This window comes from Nannospalax galili, unplaced genomic scaffold (genome assembly GCF_000622305.1).
Source record: "Nannospalax galili isolate Female #2095 unplaced genomic scaffold, S.galili_v1.0 scaffold550, whole genome shotgun sequence".
In the NCBI taxonomy this organism is placed as follows: Eukaryota; Metazoa; Chordata; class Mammalia; order Rodentia; family Spalacidae; genus Nannospalax; species Nannospalax galili.
In genome coordinates, this window is record NW_008329138.1 from 1908753 (window position 1) to 1931390 (window position 22638).

Below are 22638 nucleotides of genomic sequence, written 5' to 3' on the forward strand. Positions count from 1 at the left end.
TTTCCTGCCTCTGTTTACACCTGGCATCTAGTCCCTCTCTGATCTTGGCCATGTTATCTCTTATAACTCCTGAATGGTCTCAGTAGAAGCAACATTCTTCCCACAATGCAGCACATAGCCCCCCCCCTCTGCCGTAGGAAGAGGAGATCCAGCCCTCTCCGATTCTGCAGGGCCACTTCTGCTAATGAGCTAACAGAATCTTGGAGCTGACTTATGGATTCCTCTAAATGCTGGAGATCAGCATTGAAGCTGATGTGTAGGTCAGCGTATTGAGCATTGCCTTGTATGATGGCAGTGGCTCCCATGCCTATTCCTGAAGCTATTCCCATACTTACTAGAGTCACAAGAGTCATGGCTGCAACTACAGGTGTCTTTTTTACACGCGGGGGATCTGATCTTGTTGTAGGTAAAGCTGCAAGAATTCCTCATCTGAGTGATATACTAAGTGGGGGAAGAGGAGAGTGAGGACGCAGAAGCCGGTTGCATTGACTACTTGTGATTGGGCACAGGGTGTCAGCCCTGTAGAGCAGGCCCACCAGGTATCATTGGGAGGAATGTAATACCACTGAGTTGACGCATTAACTGAAAGGGTCTGGTTGCATAGAAAGGAGTATGAGGGGGGTACTCTTCCTATACAGGTCTCCGAGCCTATAATTCTCCCTAGGGAGACGCTTGCTTTGGAAGACCACCTGCAGTGTGAGTCATTTGGGCTAATTGTATAGTTACCTTGCACTGCAACTCCTTCATAATAGGGAGGAGCGGTGTCATAACACAGCCAGCAGGAGACAGCCTGGCTTGGGCAGAGGGCATTTAAAAGAAAGTAAGCCTGATCTAATAGTCTTATTAAGCTCTCTTGACCAGCCCAAGGTTGGATTAGGGAAGGATGAGGGGAAGAACGAGCCATGGGGGTCTTGACTTTAAACTGAGCAGTGAGTTCAGTTAGCGGATCCCCCACTGAGGAAGGACCCGCCTCTGAGACCAGGACAGGGTTTGGACCGATCACGGCTGTTTTGGGGGTTTCCTGTCATTGGAGAGAAAATAAGAGTCCCATATCATAACCATTGAGCCATAAATGCAGTCCCCAAGGTCTGCTTGTTCCCCATCTTTTGTCCCTTTTTCCCTTATCAGTGAACCTAATGAGCAAGGGATTGCAATGTGAGGGATTGCGGTTTCTAACCCCCGATTTGAATTTACAATTATAGCCTGCTGAGGAGTCTTCATACCCCAAAGTTTTTCCATCCAGGCCTGTGTCATACAGCCCATCTGCTAGGGTACAGAGGTCAACATCAAGCGGGGGCCACCAGGTGTTAGGTGGATGGTCCTCAGTTAGTGTTAACACTGCCTGTCCCGTTTCCATGTTAGCTAACGTCCAAGTCACTTGTACTGGTGCCTGGGGATTTAAACTTCTCGTCGGGAGGGGCCCAGTCACCAGCAGACAGGCGAGCAGAAGATGGGCGCTGGCCATTGAGGCAGTGGTCTCACGGCACAGTAACCGGCTCTTCCGAACGTATGGGGCGAGGGGAGTTGGGAGGCTGCAGTGGCCAGGCTGACAGGGCTGCTGAAGCTCTTGGCCGCGGGACTGAGGCCAGGGGCAAGGCGATGGTGGGAGCGTGCCACCAAGGCAGGTTAGCAGGAGGTGTCCCGCCGGATTTGAAGCTTGAGTGGGTTTGAAGGATGTCGGGTGCCTCCTTTGAAATCCTCTGGGACTGCAAACGGGTCGGCAGGTTTTGCATGGGAGTAGTGCCCCAAGTTGTGACGCCGTCCACTTTGAGTGAGGTGGGAGTTGTTAAGAGGATCACGAAGGGACCCTTCCATATCAGCTCAAGATTTTCCCATTGGTGTCTGCGGATGAAGACCCAGTCGCCGGGCCTGAACCTGTGTGGTTGCGGGGGAACAGCAGCTTCATATATAGCCCTGAGTTGTGGCCAGACCCGTTGGGGGGTTAACTGCAACCGTTGGAGTGAGTCCAGTATGCCCTGGTCTCCCAAGGTCGATACTAGGTCAGTTTGGAGGCTAGGTATCATGGGAGGGGGGTTTCCATACATGATTTCAAAGGGGGTCAAACCCATCTGGTATGGAGTGTTTCTCACTCTAAAAAGGGCAAAGGGGAGGAGAGCCACCCAGTCTGCGCCAGTCTCTAAAGCTAATTTGGTTAAGGTCTCTTTTAGAGTTCTATTCATTCTTTCTACCTGTCCTGAACTCTGGGGTCTATAAGCACAATGTAATTTCCAATTGACCCCCAGTGCAGTGGCTATTCCCTTGCTTACCTGAGAGACAAAAGCCGGCCCATTATCTGATCCAATTGTATTTGGGAAACCATACCTGGGTAGGATTTCTTCGATTAGCTTCTTGGCCACAACGTGAGCAGTCTCATGCTTGGTTGGGTAGGCTTCAATCCATCCAGAGAAGGTGTCTATGAATACTAGTAAATATTTATATCCAAATTTTCCTTGTTTGATCTCGGTGAAATCAGTCTCCTAATACGTACCTGGTCGTGTCCCTCTGTTCCTGGATCCTGGGTTAGCATGGGACTGAGCTGGGTTCGTTAACTGGCAGGCATGAGAATGCCTAACAATTTTTTCAATGGCTTAATTTCCTTCCTGAATTTTAACTTTGGCCCTTCTTAGTAAGTCTTGCATCCTCCGGGTGCCCATGTGTGATGCTTGATGTATTTTCTTAAGCAACTTTACGCCCAAATTCTGAGGTAGGATAACTTTCCCATCCATTGTCCTCCACCAGCCCTCTAGGCATTGAGTCATAGGGAGAGTGTGTATCCAGGCTAAGTCCTCGGGGCTATAGTGGGGAGTTTTAGGCAGTTCTGGGATCAACCAGGGTGGGAAGAATTGAGGAGGTTAGAGCTATTTCTTTAGCTGCCCTGTCAGCCAGGTTGTTTCCATTCTGGATGGGGTTGTTCCCTTTTTGGTTGCCCAGGCAGTGGATTATGGCTAGTTTTGTTGGGTCCCAGAGAGCTTGCAGGAGGTCTAAGATCTCTTGTTTATTTTTAATAGTTTTTCCCTCTGCAGTAAGGAAGCCTGTCTCTTGATAGATGGCCCCATGAATGTGGGCAGTGGGAAATGCATATCTTCTATCTGTGTAGACGTTGAGTCTCTTTCCCTTACCCATCTTTAGGGCTTTGGTAAGCGCAATCAGTTCAGCTTTTGGGGCCGATGTGCCTATTGGCAGGGGCTTGGCCCAAATGATTCTCGAGGTAGTTGTGACCACTCCCCCAGCATGCCTTTTACCATCTCTGATGAAGCTACTTCCATCCATATACCAGGCAAGGGGACATCCTTCAGGTCAGGCCGGATGCAATGCACTTGTGCCAGAATTTCAGTACAGTTGTGGAGTGTGTCCCCAAGATTGGGATCTGGCAACAGTGTGGCTGGGTTTAGGGCTGTTGGTACCTGGAAGGTGATCCTGAGTGGATTTAAGAGCAGAGCCTGATAATGAGTTAATCGGGAATTGCTCAACCATCGATCAAGGGGTTGCTTGAGCACTCCCTCAAGGGCATGAGGGGTCATCACAAGCAGGTCCTGTCGAAGAGTTAATTTGTTAACATCCTTAAGCAGCAGGGCCACTGCTGCTATAATTCGCAGGCAAGGGGGCCATCCAGCTGCTACGGGGTCTAATTTCTTTGATAGGTATGCAGTAGGTCTCTTTCAGGGGCATACTCTCTGGGTGAGGACCCCTTTCACAATACCTTTACGTTCATCCACATGTAGACAGAAAGGTTTACTTATGTCTGGTAGTCCTAGAGCAGGGGCCTCTAAGAGTTTGTGTTTTAGAGTTTCAAAGGCCTCTTGTCTTTCCTGTGTCCAGTTGAAGTCCTGTCCTTCGTTGGTAGCCTCATATAGGGGCTTTGCAATTTCAGCAAACCCTAAAATCCAGAGGCGGCAGAACCCCGCGGTGCCCAAGAATTCCCTCACCTGCTTTCTGGAGGTCGGTGCGGGTATCTTTAGCACAGTCTCTTTGTGGGCCTTAGTCAACCACCGCTGCCCTTCCTTGAGGATGTATCCTAGATAAGTCACTTCTTGTAGACATATCTGAGCTTTTCTTGCTGAGGACCGGCATCCCAAGTCCCCAAGTATGTGGAGTAAGTCCTTAGTACCCTCTAGGCAGGATTTCTGGTCTGGTGCCATGATCAATAAGTCATCTACATATTGTAACAGACTTATATTGGGGTGTTGGGCTCTGTACTCACCCAGATCTTCATGCAGAGCCTCATCAAATATAGTTGGAGAATTCTTAAACCCTTGAGGCAGTCTCGTCCAGGTCAACTGGCCATTGATTCCTGCCTCCACATCATGCCATTCGAAGGCAAAGTAGGGCTGACTGCTGGGAGCTAGTGGCAGGCTGAAAAAGGCATCCTTGAGGTCCAGAGCTGTATACCATTGTCGATCTGGTGGCAGGGTACTGAGTAATGTATAAGGGTTGGGGACAGTGGGGTGAATGTCAATGACTCTATTATTTACCTCCCTCAAATCTTATACTGGTCTATAGTCCCAAGATTGGGGCTTCTTGACAGGCAGGAGTGGGGTGTTCCAGGCCGACTGGGTCTTCCTCAGTACCCCCAGTTCCATCAATCTTCTGATATGTGGAGCAATTCGATGTTTTGCCTCTAGGGGCATAGGATACTGGCACAATTTAACAGGATATGCTCCCACTTTGAGTTCAACATATATTGGAGGTCTGTGTCCCACCAGGCCCATACCCCATTTCTGCCCAGGCTTGGGGAAATTTTTGGAGCCAATTGGATATATCAGGGTTAGGTTGAATCAGCTCTTGATGGAGTCTATATTCCTCAGTCAGGTCGTTGGTGACTAAAACCTGAATTGGTGCCCTATTGCAAAGCAGGGTGGCTCCTTTAGCTGTGAAGTGGATTTGTGCCCTCATCTTTGACAATAAGTCTCTGCCCAGAAGTGGGTAGGGACATTCTGGGATTACTAGAAATGAGTGGGATACCCGGCCCTTCCCTAAATCTACTGTTCTTTGGGTAGTCCATGAGTAGGGTTTTGTTCCTCTGGCCCCCTGTACCCATGTAGTTCTGGAGGACACTGGCCCTCTTGGCTCCAATAGAACTGAATTCTGGGCACCAGTATCTACCATGAACTCAATTGGTTTCCCCTCTATTTTCAGGGTTACCCTGGGCTCAGGGAGGGGACCTGAGCCCCATCTCGCCAAGTCACTGTCTTCACCCCCAACTAGAGCTGGTAATACCTTAGCTGATTGTTTGTTTTTCTTGGGCCAGTACTTTACCCAGTGTCCTTCCTCCTTGCACTATGCACACGGGTTCTTTCCCACTTTGTTTCATGGTCTGGATCCTGCTGATAAACTCCCTCCATCCTGGGGGTTGGTTGTGCTCCCTCCATCCTGGGGGTTGGCTGCCAATAATATCTCTCTGAGGATTTTTTTGTGGCACGCCTACTGTCTCTCCAGGACCTTAGGCTTGCTTCCTGTCTTTTTTCTTTTCTTTCCTCTCTTTTTTCTGCTGTCTCCCTCCTATTATAAACCTTTTCCACCACTGCTATTAAGTCCCTAAGGTTCTTTTCTCCTAGTTTATCTAGAGACTGCAACTTCTTCTTGATTTCAGGGGCTGCCTGTTTAATGAAAGCAAACATCACAGTTTGGGCTGATTCCTCCACTTCTGGGTCATAAGGAGTGAACCGCTGGAAGGCATCTTGTAACCTCTCTAAGTATGCAGCCGGGCTCTCTTCAGGCCCCTGTCTGACATCATAGACCTTAGACATATTGGTGGGTTTTCTAGCTGCCACTTTGAGACCCGCTAGCAGTGTCTGGTGATAGACCAGGAGCCTCTCCTTACCTTCTGCTGTGTTGTAGTCCCAGTTGGGATGGCTAGGGGGAAAGCTGGCATTAATGATGCCTGAGTCTGTGGTAGGGTCCCCAGTGGGGCCTGGAACCAATTTCCGGGCTGCCTCCAGGATCCTGTTTCACTCGTCAGTATTTAACAGGACACTCAGGAGCTGGTGGCAGTCATCCCAGGTGGGCTGGTGAGTGAAAAGAACAGTTTCCAATAAGTTAATCAAGTCCCTGGGGTTTTCAGAGAAAGGCGCATTCTGTGAGCGCCAATTGTAAAGATCACTGGTGGCAAAGGGCCAGTAATGAAAGGGCTGATTGCCCTCTCCATCTGGGGGCCAGGCTGGCCGGAGGGGGAGGACAACTGTGTCAGGCTGGAGGGCTGCCCCCCTCCTGCTCCTTGTGGCCTGTGCAGGCCCCTGCAGGAGTGACGGTGGTTCCTCAGAGTTAAGAGGCAGGGGTCTTGTGGCGCTGTTGGCGGGATGCTCGTCTGAGGGAATAGGGTGGGGGAAAGATGTGGCTCTCCTCCGTGCCTCCCTGGAGAATGGGTTTCTCTGATGCCTTTGGTCTGAGAGGGAGGACCTGCAAAGTTGGGGGGGAACAACAAGATTAACCGGGGAAAGAAAGGGCTTGACCCAGGCGGGTGTCTGTCAGGTCACTTGATGAGGCCCCGCCAGGTTACGATGTACAGAATCTGGTCCTGGTGGCCCGTACATGGGTGGAAGACATGGTCCTCTACTCTGGAAATCAAACTCAGGTTAAAAGTCCCTTCAGGGGGCCATCCAACATTTAAAGAGGGCCAATCAACTAAACATAAAGTTGTCCATTTCTTCTTCTTTACATCTACACTATTGTTATGGGCAATCGTCTTAACATCCCCCTAGTGGACTAGCATAAGATCCAGAGGGGAAGATGGGGTGTTGCCCATAGTATTCGTCAGTCAACAAAGAAATTAGAACAAAGAGCACAAGATACAGGAACGACACAGACAAACAGAGGTCCCAGAATAAGCTGCCGCGGCTTTCAAATGGTCTGGACTCTCGGCCGGGTGGGTTCCCTGGCTCGATTATGCCAAAGACCATACTGATAGGACGTGTGTGTCCCAACAGGGTTGCAAGGTCTTCTGAGGCTTCAGAATAGTGTCCTGGTGGGGCATCCGATGAGCAGCACCCACCCCGAGGATGGGGATGTCTCCTGAATCCTCCAGGTCACTTCGTTAGCATTTCAGTGACAAAGAAAAACTGAGATCATTTGGCCGCGACCAAAGTGAAAGTATAGAGAAGACAGGCACACGCACAATTTACAAAAACTTCCCCAGCTGGTTGATCACAAACCTTTTGGGGTCGGTTCCTCTCGGGGGGGTCTCTGGGGGGAATCCCAGATGAGCCCCCAAATGTTATACCTCATTCACAGGACCCCAAGAAGACCACTGAGGACCCAACACACCAAAAATGCAAAAGTAAGGTTTATAGTTTATTCGGGCTTAAGCTCGGGCTCTCAGACCGCACCAATATAAGGGAACTGTGCTGAGAGCCCCAGGTGGGAGAAGAAAGGGCTCTTTATAGGTTTGAGACAAAGGGAGGAGGGGTATAACGGTGTCACTTTGTTTTTGGTCCAAGAATCCTGCTTGTGCCAACACACCTTTAAACTGATTGGTTGTACAGGATGCAGTCATGGAGATTTTTTATTGGCGGGTGTTGTTCTCAAGGTTGTGGAATGTGCTGGCCATCTGTGTGGTCAGGAGTCTTTACTTTTACTCTATAGAGCACTGTTCATACCCGGGCTTATCTAATCTATAGTTTCCTGGAAGGGGAACAGCAGGGGAGGAGTAGCAACAGGTATGCATTTCAAGCATTACACAGAAGCTGAAAAGAGCAATCAGTGGGTTGTCAGGAGGGGTTGAATGAGGGGGATCTCTGGGTCCTACAGTCTTCACTAAAGAATTTATTGAACAAAAAGGAAAGCCATTTCCATTCCCAAAAGACCATGAACTCCGTGAAAACTTACCTTGATAATATCTATTATTATATGTTGTGGTCTGTGGTCAGGGGTGAGAATTAATGACCACCAACATTCCTGTATTACACAATGTTCTTCAAAATTTTTTAATTACATTTTGGTAAAGACTATGAGGAAAGCTGGTGCTGCTCCCACAACCAACCTGTCTATGGGCGTGTGCGGGGTTCTCGGGGCGCCAGCTGCTGGGCGTGGCACCAGTCTCCCACGGGCCACTGGAGGGCAGCGGGTCCCGCACCGTGTTGCCGTGGGTCTCTGCTACCGGAGCTGGTGGCTCTATGACTGCTGTCAGCTTGCCTGGTCGGGTACCGTTTCAATTTCCACCGTGCACTCTCTCTCTAAATTCGGGACCCGTTGGCCACCAGGTCACGAGGGGAGGTGTGAGAAATGGCGAAAGCTGGATTTCTGTGAGTCGGCTTACGAAGAGACAGCTCTCTCTGGGGAGGCTGGGTCGTAGGCAGTAAGACACAGAACTCAGCTCAGTCAGTGGTACAGCTCCTTTATTCAGTGACTCAGCTCGGCTCAAAGTCTCAGTGATCCAGCTCCGATAAATTGGGGGAAACAGGATATTTTATACTGTGGGGATAGTGGTAAAAGCCTTAGCTGATAGGTACTTTTAGGATGCCTCATTTACATGTGGCAGTGAGCTCCTGCCAGGCTGCCAGACTGCCTGAAAATTACACAGGAAAAGCTGGCAGTTCCAGAGCCGGAGGCCATGTTTCTGTGACGGCTACTTCAAAAGATGAGTCAGGAAGATGCCGGGAAGGTGCCCTGCTGCAAAAGGAGTCTCTGCAGTTGAATCCGAGCCCATGGGCTTTCCGGACATGGAGAAACTGCTACTTTACACAGCAGGAGTCCCCAACACCTGTCATTATCAGTTCATACTCTAAACATCTTCATGGCTTTTGACATTTTGTGAACTCTCTTATTTACTTGTGTATTAATGTATATTCCCTCTCTCACAATAGAAAGCCTGCTGAATATAGCAACTTCTTTAATTGAGTACATACAATGTTCTGGGAACCATCCATGGTGTAAAGAGAAATCTTTTGAATAAGAACATGAGGACCTGCTCCAGAAATATCTAACATTTATTAAGGAAGCAAGAAAAGAATGAATAAAATTACAATAGACAATTATCATGAATGATCTTGGAATTACTTAATGCTGCTCTTATTTTTTTACATAAACTAACGTGGTTTTTCTATTTTACTAATAAGTTTCTTTGTTCCCAATTGTCAGTATGTTATAAACACCCTAAAACTTGATCGAAAGAGTTTTAATTTTATTGTTTAGATTACACCTTATCCCTTCATAAGCTTCCCAAAATATTGTAAGACTTTCGACTCTACTTTCAAGTCTAAGACTCCATCACCTACATTAGGGCCATGTGTAGATGAGATTGCAGGGGCCTCCTCACATAAATGTGGTTCTAAGCAGTTCTTCTCGCTGTGAAGCTGTGTTAACTAAATATCACTAGTCAATGCCCCAGATACCTGAGAGAATGGTGGGACAGACATCCCGGCAGGCTCTCCAACTGAAAGAATCTGAGGGAATAGAGTTCATATAGCACCTGTTATTCCACAGCAGTGCTGATTTTCAAGCAGGGAAAATTCTCAGAAGCTCCTTATACTCCCTCTGAGTTGTGGTTCATCCTTCTCTGTCACACTTCCTCTTTTACACAGCATGATTTTGTGCCTATGTATTGTCCTTATTGTCCTTAGTCTTTTTGATGATCATAGTGGTTTGGGAAACTTTTTGATTTGTAAGATCTTGTGGAACCCTCCTTCTTGGCCCCCTCCCCTGGACTCCCTAGACCCCTGCCCCTATTTACAACTAACTGCTCTTTTCGCTTCTGTAAATGTCTTGACTTGAGGGAACCAGAGGGACAAACTGCACCATCTCCATTTTGACTGCTGATTCCTCCATTTTTGTGATGTCTCATGGTCATAGACTAGGCAAGCCCGGGCATGTCCAGGGGACCCGGGCAGTTTTGAGGCCTTATAGGGAATAAACAGGGTCCTCTAGTCCTGAAGATAACAGTCAGCACATTCCACAGCCCCGAGGGCAGCACCCACCAGTAAGAGGCCTCCAAGACTGTAACCAATCAATTCAAAAATATGTTGGCACGCACAGGCTCTTTGGACCAATCAAAATATAAATCTGTCATTCCCCTCTTCCCTTTGTCTGAAACCTATGAAAAGCTCCCTCCCCCTGCAATCGGGGCTCTCAGATGAACCTACCACATTAGTTTGGTTGGAGAGTCCGAGCTTAAGCCCGAATAAAGACTCTCTGTTCTTGCCTGCTCTCTGGACTCTGTGGTAATTCTTGGGGATCCGTTCTCTAGGCACAACAATCTCTATTCCCTTTAGTTCAAGCTGATATTTTTAAAAAATCAAATCCTTAGACAAAGACAAATCAATACAAAAGCATAACTTTCACTTCTGAGGGGCTAGGAGATAGTTTATTCTGGAGCCAAATATGAATGACCATGGCCTGATTATCCCAAATTCCATGTTCCAGTGTGGAAGCAGTTTCATAAAGTTTTTATAGTAACAGAACAAAGAAAAGTCATAAATCAAGACATTTTTCCAAATACATTACTGGATGCATTCAGCAGGCAGGTCATAGCAAAGGGGGGTGGGTGATTCTACTATAGGTCTTGATGTTATCTGATCACATTCTTAGCCTTTTCTTTGGTGGTGACTATATATTATGCTAATAGATTGTATTTGTCACTATATGTTTAGGTCAGAAACAGGTAAGTGAGGAGTGATTATATGGGGGCTAAAGATAGCCCATGATAATTGTAGGTAAGCTCTGGATCAGCAACATTACAAACTCTCCACAGTCATTGAAATAGTAATCAGTTGGTCAACCTTGCAGGAAGTTCAGTTAAAGATGCAGAACTTTTCTGGAAGCTTTGGTTCACAAACACTATCATAAAAGAAAAAATATGTCAAAGTAAGTTCTGCTCTACCCCAGTGTCCTGGAATGATACTCTATGAACTCCCTGAGGATTCTATAATGCCTTGTGTATGCTTAGAAGGGCTTCAAAGGCATCCCTTTAAATCTGGAGTCCTAACAAAGGGCTTTACAGTAACACACTGATTTTCATCATCAGACCATGTTTTCCTGTGCATGCCCTAGATTTGATCTTTGCCTGGAAGCTGTTACTTAATTAAGCATCGTTTACCATCTGTAGAATCTGGGAATGAAAACCCATGTTATTTTTTAACTCAGTAAGTCCAGTTCCTTTCTGTTTAACAGCTTTCTCTGGTCTTTCTCTACCCATTCACATTTTTTATAAAGCAACTAGAAGAAATGGGGCTTCATTTTACGCACTCCACCTTAAAATCTTCCCAGCTTGATCTTCAAAGTCTGTAAATATGATTCTGCTTTCCATCTCTTGCTGGGAGGCATTTCAAAGTAGTTACAGACATCCCCTGAAACAAGCAGGGCACACATGTTCAAGGGCAGACGTGAGACCACTGAGCCAGCAGTCTCCAAGCAAGCTTGAACTCCAGCTAGTATGCCACTGAATAACAGGATCAGCTTATCATTATTAAAATCTAGACAAGGTTATGAATTTATCAAGTGATATTCAATTATTTTATTTAAAAACAAAGTAAATTTATTAAGCAAATGATCTTAGTAAATAGCATAATTAGTATCGGTATGATATAGTTGTTCTTATTTAAGCTATACTGACTTCTGGAAGTATTTGTACTTAATCAAATATTCCCAAATAGCCAGTAAATCCCCCTTTTTTTGGAATGCCAGATATTAACATAAAAATCCTCCTTTTAAAATTGTGAGCAACCAGATTTGTTGGTGCCTGTAATCCCAGAATTTAGGAAGCGTGAGGGGGGTGGCTGTCACAAGTTTGGGGCCACCCTGGTCTTTGTACCAAATTCCAAGCCAGTGAAGTCTCAATGTGAGACCATGTTTCATAAATATATAGAGATACAGTATAGTTGATTGATAGATAGATGATGATGGTAGATAGATGATAGATAAATAGATGACAGATAGATAGATAGATAGATAGATAGATAGATAGATAGATAGATAGATAGATAGATGATAGAAAGATAGATAAATTCTAAGCAATTGCCTGTTTGTACTTTTATGACAATACTTCATGGTTACAGTGTCCCTTAGAGGACAAAGATTAAAGCTTGATATGCTTAGAATAAACAAATCATAAGCAGGGACCATTCAATACGTAGTAAGACTAAAACTGTTAAAAGACTAAAACTGTAAAAAGAACTGAACTTCAAAGATTTTCTCCTTATATATGGTGATAATTTTACTCCAGAGGGATGAGATACAACTTAGCATTAAAAGTACCATGGTGATCCTCTAGCTTCCCTGACAAGCCAATATCAAAAACACCTAAAGAAGAAATAGTGCCTTATAAAACTAAGAACTTTGAAAAAAGTGTTTCAAGCATTAGTCCTCAGATAGTAAAGATGATTGGAGTATTTCAAGCATTGAATTGTAAAGGATAAAATAAATTTGGCACAGCATGATGAATGAATGATAGGAGTGATGACGTATTGTACAACTGTCCCTTTACAGCCATGGTAAGCTGGTTTCAGGATTCCCTGCAGGTAACAAGGTCTGCAGGTGCTCAAGCTCCAGTAGAAAACAACACAGCACTTTTGTACTTGTTACCTGCTTCATGTGAACTTTCAATCTCTGGAATATCTGTGATGCAGTACAACACAAATACTATATACACATGTAAATATGCTGCTATACTGAATTGGTAGGAAGTAACTTGCAAGAAAAGAATAGTCTGTACATATTCAAAACAGACCCAGTGCTTGATAGTGATAGTGTCCAAAAAGGCTCACAAGAGGAAAGATGAACTCTAATTATTAGACTTTTAACAAAAAGTTACTGATTTCTAAATTTATACAAAGTGCATGTAAAATAGATTAAATAGTTAACAAGAGGGATAATAAGAATATGCAAACTAGAACTAGAAAACAACTATTTACATGATCGCAAAGAAACAAGTTCACATATAAGATAATTGCTTAAGGGCATAGTGTCATGTGCCTATAATCTCAAACAAGCTTGAGACAAAATTTTAGATTCAAGGCCTTCCTGGATTACATAGAGAGACCCTGTTTCATAAGTAAAAGAAACCCACACCTTATTTCTGTAATACATTTTCTATCCATTACTGATATTGTATAATGTTGATTGAAAAGATACTTTAACACAGTGGACCATTATAAGAATACAATCTAGTAATTTGTGTTTCTTTATGAAGTTCAAACACTTGAATTTTGACAAAGAAAATGGAATTAGGGCTGGACATGTAGACTGAGTGTTAGAGTGCTTGTCTTGCCTAACACATATGAGCACCTGTGTTCTAAAACAGAAATAGACAAACATAAAGATATAATAGGTGGCTCTAGATATTACACTAAGAAACAGGTGTGCTGGGGTATATAGCTCAGTGGTATCATTTTTCCTAGTGTATGCTAGGCCCTGCTACAACTCCCAGTACTGAAATTAAAAACAAAACAAAAACCAAAGTGATGGCATAATGAAGATGGTCTAGCATGACATTATTAACAATAAAAAGCAAATTATGTTAAAATCTTATTACAGCAGAATAATTATCTCTACAGCTGAAAATGACTGCAATGGATTATGCATCTATTAGTTTATTAAGTATATATATATATATATATGTGTGTGTGTGTGTGTGTGTGTGTAGTGTGTGTGTATGTATAAATGCTTTTAATACATTTAAGTAAAAAGTTGGTTTTCAACATAATTAGGGTATCATATATGGAATCATATCATCTGCAAATAGAGATACTCTTACACTTTCTTTCTTTTTTATTTCCTTCTCTTGTCTTATTTCTCTAGCTAAGACTTTAATTACTAAAAGAATAGGAGTGGCAGTATGTAGCAGGAGGCCTCCAAAAATGGCATGGACCCAGAGCCCTGGGATTCAGTGAGAATTCACTTCACTTCTTGATCTGCAAATAGCCCACCAAAAGGAACCCATGCCTCCGTACCCTGCTCACAAGCCCAGTGACTGCTGACAGACTGCGTGGCGCAGACCAATCAGAAAATGATAGACTAACTAAAGGGACTTGGGGGTGGACAAAAGGGAAATATAAGGCCTGCCCCCTCCTACATTAAACGAGCCTGCAGCACCTTGCCTAGTGCTTGCTTCTGCATGACTCCTGGGGTCTGTGTGCTGACTCTGCACCTCTTGCCCCCCCTAATCAGCAGGGGAACCGATCCAGGTCAGGGTCTTCACAGCTGGCCAGAGGAGAACCCACAACACCTGGCACCTGAACAGGGACCCCTGCTCATGATGTTGGCGACACCCAGAACCTCAGTTTGTTTGGTAAGTAGGCCCCTGGATTTGTCTCTTTTTACGGCTGCTCAAGGGTAAGCGAGTAGCCCACTCCTCTGTCCCCTCTACCCTGTCTGTTGTCTTTATTGTTGGACTAGTTTGTTAGATCAGGGAGGCACACTCTGCCATGTGGTCCTGAAGCCCACATGAGCACCTACCCCCTCTCGGCTCATTGCGGTGAGATCACATAAGGGCTGATCCACCCAGAACTCAGAGACCAGGGTTCGGGTCACCCTGTTGCCTGTCCCGGAGACACCGTGCAAGCATACGACTGGAGGTGTCATGGCCTCCAGAAGTCCTTCACTGAGCATAAGACATTTGGATCCAATACACCTTTAGATGTTGGGGCAGTTTACATCTGAGTGGCTCACAGTGCTTCTTTGCTTCCTTTGCGCCCTCTTGGTAGTCACCATTGTCTTCTACTTATGTGGTGAATTCCCCTTTGTGAGACCCTCCCACAATGGGAAATTTACCACCACAATGCAGGGAACCACAAAGAGCAGCACTCAAGGTGCTCCTTAAAACCAGAGGGTTGAAAGTGAAACCAAAAGATATTGAACACATTTGGGATGAAGCCACTAATTTAGCTCTGTGGATCTCCCCTGAAAACATGTGGGACCCTGACATGTGGATGTGGGTCCTCTTCCTAGCCCGAAAAGGGGAGGTCGGGTCAGGGATCACTCCCCCCAACATTGTTCGTACCGATCCTCCTAGCCATCATTGCTAGCCTTAAATCCTCCTGTCCTGAGGAAGTCACCTCAGCCCACAACAAACACTGCCAGGGGCAATCTACTGTAGATCTGGCTATTACCTTGACCCCAGACTTCCCAGACCTGGAGGTGGACACGGCCTCTGTGCCCACTTCCAATAAGGAAGGAGCTCCTTTGCCTGTATCTCAGGATACTCTCCTAGAACTACCATGCCCAGAAATTTCCCCATCCCGATACCCATGAAAGGAGTTACTCTCTCCCCCACTAGTAACCATCCTGCCCCTTCCCCTGCTACCATGCCCCTCCCTCCTAGGCTGCCCTCCTTAAACCCTCACCCGCCTTTGTCCGCATTTCTGGTTAACATCAGCCCCAATGTAGTGCAGCATCCATGGCTGCCCACCCCACTTGCTGACCTCATTCTTATCCACAAGGCAGCTGAGCAAACGGGCCCTGACTCCCCATATTTCAAGCAGGTTCTTCGCCAGTGGTCCTTACATTTACAAACACACTGCTATTGGTATAACTTACTAAAGGCAGTCTTAGAACCCTCAGTCATTCTAAACTGGCATGCAGCCTATGACGATCAGGCTGAAAATCAGGCATGCCTAAATCTCCAATATGGCCTCAACATTACGTTGGACATGCTCATGGGATGACGACAATATACTGACCCCATCTCCCTGTCTACTATTGGCCTCCATGCCTATTTCCAACAAGTTTCTGACTTGGCCTTTAAGGCCCTTAAATGTTGCTCCCCCCGTGACCCACAAGTCTTTTTCCGTAATTTGATTCAACAGTCAGGGGAGTCCTTCACGGACTTCCTTACCCATGTCACCGAGGCAGTAGAATGGAGGGTGGAGTCTGGACCCACCCAAGAGGTGCTTATCAAACAGTTAACTTGGGAGGGACTAAACATCCCCACTCTTAATGCTGTTGCGCCTGTCCGCAATGATAAAATTCACAAATGGGTACTCACTACTAGAGACTTAGACCCTAGGGCAGGCCCTATTGAGGCTTTGACCACCTCCTTGGAGACTCTTGTCACAAGGAAAACCCACACACTTTGGCGCACGGGAAGGCTGCTGGAACTGTGGGGGACTTGGCCACTTTTTTAGCCACTGCCCAAGAGTTACAGCCCGCCCCAAGACTTGCTGCCCCAAGTGCAAAAAAGGGTTCCATTGGGCTAAAGACTGTAGGTCACAGCCCCAACCGGAATTGGCCCCTTTAAACTCTACCTGGGGCACCACTCAGCCCTGCCCACAAGAGGGGAAATGAGCAGATATTATGGAATCTCCCAACCCTCAACCACTCCCCACTAATGACCCTGTTCCTAGATGGAACTGCCATAAAGGGCCTAGTAGACACAGGGGCTGATGTAACCATTATATCAGAAACTGAATCCCTTAAATTCCCTCATTGAAAATACCAGCCAGGCCCACCAATAAAAGTAGTTGGCGGCACACAAGGTACCAAGCTGGTCACACGTCCGGTATATTGGAAGGACTTGGATGGGTACCAGGGCACAGTTACCCCATAGTAGCGGACATTCCCCATAACTTATGGGGCCGAGATGTCCTATAGGACATGGGTGCAGCCCTTACCACAGATGATGGCACCTTTTATAATTATATCATGTTCCATGATAATTTGGGACTATCAGGGAAAGGACCACACCTTGCCCAACACCCCCAATCCTAACAGCCACTGCCCACCCAGGATCGACTCCAATCTGGCCCACGAGCCGATCCCCATCACTTGGCTCTCTAATGATGCCATTTGGGTGGACCAGTGGCCTATAATAGAACCTAAATTATCTGCCCTCAAAAATTTGGTAGCTAAACAATTGAGGCTTGACCACATCAAGCCCTCTCTCAGTAAACATAGTACCCCAATATTTGTTATTAAAAAGAAATTGGGGAAATACAGACTCCTCCAAGATCTTAGAGCAGTCAATGCCCAGATGGAAAAGATGGGCTCACTACAAGTGGGCTTACCACACCCTACAGCTATCCCCCCATCCCATCGTATCATAGTACTTGATATCCAAGATTGTTTTTTCCAAATCCCCCTCGCAGAAACAAGATACACCTCACTTTGCCTTCACAATATGGGAGCCCAACTTTCAAAGAACAGTCAAGAGATACCAATGGAAGTTATTACCACAAGGTATGAAAAATAGCCCCACAATCTGTTAATTATATGTTAATAAGGCCTTAACCAACATCCCCAAGGACCTAATTGTCATCCACTATATGGACGACGTACTGCTAGCACACAAATCTCACAATACATTACAGGCTGCAATACCCATTCTGCTTGCCGATTTAGAATGTCTAGGTCTCCACATTGCACGAGACAAGTTACAATACGTCCAACCTTTCACATTCCTTGGCTACCATATAGATACAGTAATTAAACCGCTTAACCCTTCCATCTTGCAAAAAACTGTATATACCTTGATGGAGCTCCAAGAACTCTGTGGGACTATAAACTGGCTCAAACAATTTATACCAGTCCCTGACTTGGAATTCCAGGCCTTGTTCTCCCTGCTGGAAGGCCATAATTCACCAACTTCAAGGATCCCTCTCACCCAGCCAGCTAAAGCTGTTCTTGATAAGATAGATCATATACTCTGGTCTGAGTCACTCTGACGTCATGACCCAGCAGAGCCATTACTGGCCTTGATCCTCTGGACTAAAAATGGTGTCTTGGGGAGGCTATGGCAGCAAGACCCCCTGGTGTGGATCCACCTGGCTACCTCGGACTTAACTAGGCTTAGCTCTAAGTATGATATTGCCTTCAAGTTAGCAATTAAGGCCTGACAAACAGCCAGATGCATATTCGGAAGGAACCTGACAAAATTATACTGCACTTTCTTCTTAAGCATTCCCAAACATAATGGGCAGACTCTCTTTCTTTCCAACTAATGATGTCCAGGTTCAAGGGGGAGTTGGATAATCACACCCCCTCAGATAAGCGACTGGCCAGCCTGGCCTATTTGGAAATCACCACTCAGCCACAGGCTTCCTCCTGAAAAAAAACCCTACCTTTAGCCACGCTAGCCTTCTCAGATGCCAATAAGTCCCTGTACAAGCCAATCCTGGCTCTGTCCAGTTGGGGAAGCTCCTAGCCTTGTTAAAAATCATCCAAGTCTACCAGACTGAGCCACTCAATATATTCTCTGACAGCCAGTATGTGGTTCAGGCCCTCAGATGTCTTCCCTTTGCTTGGGTAAAAGGCCACAAGGATCCAATCACTAGAACCATGAGAGCTCTCAAGATTATCTTAGATAACAGACAATGGCCCTGGCACATCTCCCACATAAAATCACCACCCAAGCTCCCCAGGATCTTGGCAAAGGAAAATGACAAAGTAGATAAACTTATTATATGCATAGAGATTCCCCTACTAGAACAAGCCAGAGCCTTACACCAACAATTTCACCTTTCTCCTCTCAGTCTGCACCGCCTTCTACCCGACCTACCCATTTCTCAGTGCAAAGATCTGAGCAGATCCTGTGTTACATGTGCATCCCTTGCTCCCTTAGGCCCCCTCAATAGATATGGAGTTAACCCATGTGGACTCCTACCCAATGCCCTCTGGAAAATAGATGTCACCCATTATAACTCCTTTGGTAATCTTAAATATGTCCATGTCATTGTTGACACCTACTCCTCCTTTCTTTTCGCCATCACTCAAGTGGGTGAAAAGGCCTCACATGCCATTAAGGTGGTCAAATCAGCAATGCTGGTAATGGGAGTGCCACAGACCCTAAAACCTGATAGTGGGCCAGCTTACACTTCTGTACAATTCCAATCATTCCTGTCAACATGGAAAATTAGCCTTTCCCTCAGCATCCCTTATAATCCACAGGGACAGGTCATTGTAGAGTGGGAAAATAGGACCCTCAAAGAAACATTACAAAAATTCGCTACCCCAAGCCTAAAAGGGACCTGCACCTGGCTCTAAATGAAGCTCTATTCAGCATTAATTTCCTGTCCTTTGATAAAAATGGGTTGAGCCCAGCCTACTAACACTGAGCTACCATACCTAGGCCTACACCCCTGCCACTAGTGAGATGGAAAGACCCCGTATCATCAATGGCAACTGCCCACCCCCTTGTTAACAAGAGGGCAACGGTATGTTTGTGTGTTTCATCAGACAGAAACAAAGCCAGTATGGGTTCCAGTGAGAGATGTGAGACCAGCAACTGACAAATGGGACCCCCAGGACCCAGAGACCTCACTGCTATCTGGATAATTGGTTTTCTTTTCCCTGCCCTTCCACAGCCCAGGATCTCTGGGCTTTGGTCCCCTCCCCACCTATACTCTTTCCCTTATTGCTTCATTCCCTGGCCTACCCCACCCTCTAAGTCTACACTTGGCCTCTCCATCATGGACCCAGTTACTTCCTGGGAATCACTCAATGGCTCCTGGCCCCTAAATAACTCTCTATGCTTCACTACAAACAACGCATCCTCATGCATTGGGCTGTTCAACCTGACCATCCAAGATTATGCCAGCAGTGCCTCCTCGGGTTACATGCTTAAACTCAAGGGCCCTTCCCCTTCCTTCAACAACACCAATGTAACCTCAGTCCTCACTGCACTTGGGACAATCATAACAGGGGAGGTGGAGGGGACCGCCAACCCTCTGGCCCCATTTTGCCCTGCCATTCTACTCCCACTGCTCCCCAACTGCCCACACACATGCTCCCTTACACCCTTTTTCCTCACGCTCGCTATACCATGGCAGAGATTCCACCCTAAGCCCAACCATGCCATCCTTCCCTTTTGCTGCTTCAGCCGCTCCCCCTCTAATCACCCCCTAGGATCTTGGAGACAACTGGCCCCCACCTATCCCTGCAGCATTAGGATCTCCCATACCAACCACAAATCAATACTCGGTAACTGGGACCTCTGTGGTCCACACACCTGCATGGACATGAGGCCATTACTGGTCCAGGAGGGCCTTCAGCTTTCCAACAGCACTTACACTAACAAACACCAGTCCCTCTACTTGTGCCAAAAACAAAATCCTTGCATCCATTGATCACACAACATCCTGGCCCCCTACACCCCTTTGTGTGTAGCCCCCATTTGCCTTATTGCTAGCCAATGTTACTTCCGACCCTTAAAACGGGATTTCTGGGTCACTGCCGCTCTCATCTCAGCCATCATCCTTGCATTAGGTTCAACCACCACCGCTGCAGTGGCTATCACCAATCCTCCACTACTGTGGAGACACTCAACAAGGCTGTGTCCAAAACCTCCTCTACCTTTCACACTCAGTCCCTTATCAATCAGCATCTTCACCAGGCAATTAATGTGTTACAACAACAAATTGATCTCTTAAGTGAAGAGTTGGCAATCACCAAAGACATGGCTCTGCCAGCTTGTGACCCTCGCTTTAGGTCACTTTGTCTCACCCCCTATAAAGTACAGAACATTACTGAAGCACGCCTACAACTTGTGCACTACATTCATGGCCACTGGAGTCAAAAGTTTCTTAATTACTCTATATTACTAACTAATCAAATTATTGCTCTACATTTTACTCACACCCCCTCACTGGACATCAATTCAGAGTTCTTAGAGAAAATCTGGTCTATTCTAAAAGCACTATTTGACCCATCTTGGATCGTCACTTACCTACTCCTGACAGGCATAATTATTCTTCTCTTTCTACTTCTTAAATGCCTTGTTCTTTGTTCCTGCAGTCAGAAAAAATTCGATCACTCGGTGTATCAGGCCCTCAGAGCAATGCATGAAGATGACTTCATCCCGCTCTATGCAGCCCAACAGACTTGGCTTGCACAAATGTACAAGGCCTCCTACAGGTAATTCCCCACCTCAACTGATGCCCCAGGACAATACCCCTTGGAGGGCTGGTAGCCAATGATGGTAAGCTCCTGTTAGGCTGAATCAACTTAAGCCAGGCCATGGATGTGTATGCCCATGCTCCAGTGATGGGTAAGGTTCATGCCTGAATAGCACAACCTAAGACAGGCACAGTCCATGATCCTGGGGTCATCCTGAGGTAGAGCTGCCTACAGGCTCTTGCTGGACTGTCATTTTTAAAGAAAAAGGGTGGAAATGTAGCAGGAGGCTTCTAAAGATGGTGCGGACCTAGAGCCCTGGGATTCAGCGAGAATTCACTTCACTTCTTGGTCCTCAAATAGCCTGCCAAAAGGAGCCCATGCCTCCCTCCATACCCTGCTCACAAGCCCAGTGACTGCTAACAGACTGCATGGCATAGACCAATCAGAAAACAATACACTGACTAAAGGGATTTGGGGCAGAGAAAAGGGAAATATAAGGCCTGCCCCCTCCTACATTAAACGAGCCTGCAGCATCTGGCCGAGTGCTTGCTTTTACCCGACTCCCAGGATCTGTGTGTTGACTCCACATCCCCTGGCCCCCCGTAATCGGCAGGGGACCTGATCCAGGTCCAGGTCTTCACAGCTGGCCTGAGGAGCACCTGCAACAACAGTGCGGACCCTTGTCTACTGATCTCAGTGGGAATTCTTTGAATTTTCTCCACATAGCATGATGTCGGTTATAAGTTTCTTCTATATAGGCTTTATTGTGTTGCAGTATCTCCTTCCATCCATAGCCTCTCCATGACTTTTAACAGGAAGGGATGTTGGATTTTGTCAAGGTGTTTTTATGCATCTAATGAGATGATCATATGATTCCTTTCTTCAAGTCTATTTTATGTGATTTTTATGGAATTGATAATAATTATTAAGTATATTGATCTATCCTTTCATCTCTTGATTAAAGCCAACTTAGTCCTGATTAATGATCTTTTTTGTATAATCTTGAATTTAGTTTGCCATGATTTCACTGGGAATATTTGCATCTGTGTTCATAAGGGAAATCAGTCTGGAATTTTATTTTTTGTGGTGGTTTAGCTGTGTCTTTTTATGTTTTTGGTACTAGAATAATAGTGGCTTCAAAGCAAGAGCTTGGAAGCCTTCTTTTCTATTCTAGGGAATGCTTTAAGGCATATTAGTGTTAGTTATTCTTTAAAGATTTGGTAGAATTTGTTGATGAGTCCATCTACTCCTGGCCATTTTTAGCTGAGAGAGTTATTATTAATATAATCTTACTGCTTATTGTGCACCTCTTGCTTTATTTCATGTTCTCTTAATTTTGATTTGTTGTATGCATCTAGAAATACATCCATTTCTTTTAGATTTTCCAATTTAGTGGCACAGAGATTTTAAACCTTATTTTCTGAATTTGTATGGTATCTGTTGTAATTTTTATGGTATCTTATCCATTTCTTTTTTTAAAAAAATTATTGAATTTTTGTGTATTTCATACAGAACATCTTGATCATCTTACACCCCCTTCCCCATCAGCACCCTTCCATAGCCCCCCGCAACTGGAATCCATGTGCTACTTGTGTTAAGGCCTATCATGTCAAATTAGTGTCCCTAGATGTCCCTTAGTTCAAGTTCATTCACTGAGGTCTAGTCAGCCTATCTAGAGTCTCTCCCTTTAAGATCAGCTCTTCCTCACCCAGCAGTAATGGGCTGCCAATAATTCTTTGGCTAAGATTGGGGCCTGCTGTCCATTTTCACACTTCTGTGCTGGGTTTTTCTCTGCTTGAGTTTGTATGAGTCTTGTGCATGCTGACACCATTGCTGTAGGTTCATATGAGAAGAGTCCCAGGAACCTGTAAGACTCTATTTCTG